The sequence below is a fragment of the Sciurus vulgaris genome, assembly GCF_902686455.1.
Source record: "Sciurus vulgaris genome assembly, chromosome: 6".
NCBI classification, from domain to species: Eukaryota; Metazoa; Chordata; class Mammalia; order Rodentia; family Sciuridae; genus Sciurus; species Sciurus vulgaris.
This window is the reverse complement of record NC_136466.1, coordinates 6333238-6337094: the sequence shown is the minus strand read 5'-3', so window position 1 is coordinate 6337094 and position 3857 is coordinate 6333238. Positions and strand designations below refer to the sequence as shown.

Sequence of the window (3857 nt, the reverse complement as noted above, 5' to 3'; positions counted from 1 at the left end):
GAGAGAGAGACAGAGATGGCCCTTTCCAGTCAGGAGGACACCCAGAGCTGGGTTTACCCTGGGAGTGGGTGTGTCTTTCCTTTTTGTAGATTCCAGGCTTCCTCCCACTCTGCACCTGCCTAGTGCCTAGGGCAGGAGAAGAGCAGCCCAGGGGTCCTCAATAGCAGCTCCTTGTGTTGGGAGGACTGATTCCCTGGAGGTATTAGCAATTCACTTCCTTTTCTTTGATAATTAGCCAATGAGTCCCCATCTTTTCCACTGAACATTTACTATTTATGCTGACCACCCGTCCTTTGTCCCTGTCTCATTCCAAGTTGTAGGAATTAAAAATTTGGGAAAATTATTATTTATTTAAAAATTTTTTTTATTAAAATCTTTTTTATTTTTATAAACTGCATTTTGATTCATTGTACACAAATGGGGTACAACTTTTCATTTCTACAGTTGTACACAATGTAGATTCACACCATTCATGTAATCATACATATACATAGGGTAATGCTGTCTGTCTTAGTCTACTATCTTTCTGTCCCCTACCCTCTCCCACCCCATTTTCCTCTACACCATCCAAAGTTCCTTCATTCTTCTCTTCCCCCTGCCACCACCCTTTATTATATATTGTCATCCACTTATCAGAGAAAACATTAGGACTTTGGTTTTTTGGGCTTGGCTTATTTCGCTTAGCATGATATTTTCCAACTTCATCCATTTACCAGCAAATGCCATAATTTTATTCTTCTTTATGGCTCAGTAATATTCCACTGTGTATATGTACCACAGTTTCTTTATCCATTCGTCAATTGAAGGACATCTAGGTTGGTTCCACAATCTAGCTATTGTGAATTGAGCTGCTATGAACATTGTTGTGGCTGCATCACTGTAGTATGCTGATTTTAAGTCCTTTGGGTATAGGATGAGGAGTGGGATAGCTGGGTCAAATGGTGGGTCCATTCCAAGCTTTCTGAGGAATCTCCATACTGTTTTCCAGAGTGGTTGCACCAATTTGCAATTCCACCAGCAATGTATGAGTGTGCCTTTTTCCCCACATCCGCCATCACTTATTATTGCTTGTGTTCTTGATAATAGCCATTCTAATTGGAGTTAGAGGAAATCTTAGGGTGATTTTAATTTGCATTTCTTTAATTACTAGGGATGATGAGCACTTTTTCATATATTTATTGATCACCTGTAGATCTTCTTCTGTGAAGTGTCTGCCCATTTCTTTAGCCCATTTATTGATTGGGTTCTTTGTATTTATGGTGTAAAATTTTATAAGTTCTCTATAAACTTTGGTGATGAGTGCTCTGTCTGAAGTGTGTGTGGAAAAGATTTTCTCCCATTATGTCAGTTCTCTTTTCACATTATTGATTGTTTCCTGTGCTGAGAAAAAACTTTTTAGTTTGAATCTATCCCATTTATTGATTCTTGCTTTTATTTCTTGCGCTATGGGGGTCTTGTTAAGGAAGTCTGGTCCTAAGCCAATGTGATGGAGATTCGGGCCTACTTTTTCTTCTGTTTGCTGCAGGGTCTCAGGTCTAATTCCTAGATCCTTGATCCATTTTGAGTTGAGTTTTGTACAGAGTGAGAGATAGGGTTTTAACTTCATTTTACTGCATACGGATTTCCAGTTTTGCCAGCACCATTTGTTGAAGATGCTATCTTTTCTCCATTGTAAGTTTTTGGCACCTTTGTCTAGTATGAGAAAACTGTATTTATGTGGGCATGTCTCTGTGTCTTCTATCCTGTACCATTGGTCTCCCTGTCTATTTTGGTGCCAATACCAAAAGGTATTGGTTTAAGGTCTGGTATTGTGATACATCCTGCATCACTTTTCCTGCCCAGGATTGCTTTGGCTATTCTGGATCTTTTGTTCTTCCAGATGAATTTCATGATTGCCTTTTCTGTTTCTATGAGAAATGTCATAGGGATTTTAATTGGAATTGCATTAAATCTGTATAATGCCTTTGGAAGTATGACCATTTTGATAATACTAATTCTGCCTATCCAAGAACATGAGAGATCTTTCAATATTCTAAAGTCTTCTTCAATTTCTTTCTTTAATGTTTTGTAGTTTTCATTGCAGAGATCTTTCACCTCTTTGGTTAGATCGATTCCCAAGTATTTAAATTTTTTTTGAGGCTATTGTGAGTGGAGTTGTTTTCCTCATTTCCCTTTCAGATGTTTCATCATTCATGTATAAAAATGGTTTAGATTTATGCATGTTGATTTTATATTCTGCTACTTTGCTGAATTCATTTATGAGGTCTACAAGTTTTCTGGAAGAGTTTTTTGGATCCTCTAAATAGAGAATCATGTCATCAGCAAATAGTGACAGCTTGAGTTTCTCTTTTCCTATTTGTATCCCTTTAATTACTTTAGTTTAATTGCTCTAGTGAGTATTTCAAGGATGATGTTGAATAGAAGTGGTGAAAGAGGACATCCCTGTCTTGTTCCTGTTTTTAAAGGGAATGCTTTCAGTTTTTCTCCATTAAGAATAATGTTGGCCATGGGCTTAGCATAAATAGCCTTTACAATGTTCAGGTATGTTCCTACTATCCCTATTTTTTCTAGTGTTTTGGGCATGAAGGAGTGTTTTGTCAAATGCTTTTTTTAGGGCTGCGATGGCCCGGGGCGGCAGCGGGTGGTCGCGCGACAGAGCGGAGGCAGAGGCGGCCGACACCATGGCTGGAGGCAAAGCTGGAAAGGATAGTGGGAAGGCCAAGGCCAAGGCAGTGTCTCGCTCACAAAGAGCTGGACTACAGTTTTCTGTGGGCCGCATCCACAGACACTTGAAGACTCGCACCACAAGCCATGGAGGGGTGGGGGCCACTGCTGCGGTCTATGGTGCTGCGATTCTGGAGTACCTCACTGCTGAGGTGCTGGAGCTGGCAGGTGATGCTTCCAAGGATCTTAAAGCATATCCCTCCATGTCACTTGCAGCTCGCAATTCGTGGTGATGAAGAGTTGGACTCTCTTATCAAGGCTACCATCGCTGGGGGTGGTGTGATCCCTCATATCCACAAATCTCTGATGGGAAAGAAGGGACAGCAGAAAACTGCTTAGAGGGTTGTTTTACTGACCCTCTTCCTCCCGTCATTGTACTGTAACTCAGACAGAAGATGACAATGGGGATATGGGGAATTTTTAAAACAGTTAAATGGAAAGGCATAGACAATTACTGTAGACATACTAAGAAAAGAAACATTTTATGTCCTTAGACTCGAAGTTTGATAAGGTACCTTTTCATGTGGTGACAGTTGTGTGTTGATTGGCTAGGTTTCTCCCATATGTTTTATACAAAAATGGAATTGATAAACCATTTTTTACAAAATTAATTGTCTCAAAACTGTTCTGTTCGTGATGTATTGGAAATATTTTGCTCAGCTTTTGAAATTTTAATTCAAATTCATTATTCAGAATAATCTTAAAATAGAGATTGGGAATATAGCTTTATCATGATTGATATGCCATGTTATATTGAATGTTAGATGCTATCAATTTGTAGCAATGCTCCATTATTTTATTATATACCACTAAGGAAGGAAAACTCCTTGAATTAATGCCATCAATTACAGGATACATCTCAATTTCAGAGATGTTAGATTATGGAAAAATGTGCGTTTAAGACTGAAATGAGGTAGTAGATTTACTGGATTCCTTTATTGAGCACTTCACCACGTGCCAGGCCCTGTGGTCAGTGCTTCATTAATCAAGAACTCTTATTATCTTCACTTTATAGACATGGAGCCTGAGGTTCACCAAAATTAAATGATCTGCCAAAAAACATTGAGAACTAATAGAATGGAGCAGAGCTTGGATATATACCTAGATCTTACTGACTCAAGAGCCTACACTGT

The 3857-nt window shown here is 39.0% G+C and overlaps 1 pseudogene across 1 annotated transcript; it reads left to right on the top strand.

Annotated features, from left to right (window-relative positions):
- The first annotated feature begins 2620 nt into the window (after nucleotides 1-2620).
- Nucleotides 2621-3085, top strand: LOC306663770 (histone H2A.V-like; annotated as a pseudogene). Its single transcript has one exon. The product of its transcript is annotated as a histone H2A.V-like (transcript).
- The last annotated feature ends 772 nt before the right edge of the window (nucleotides 3086-3857 follow it).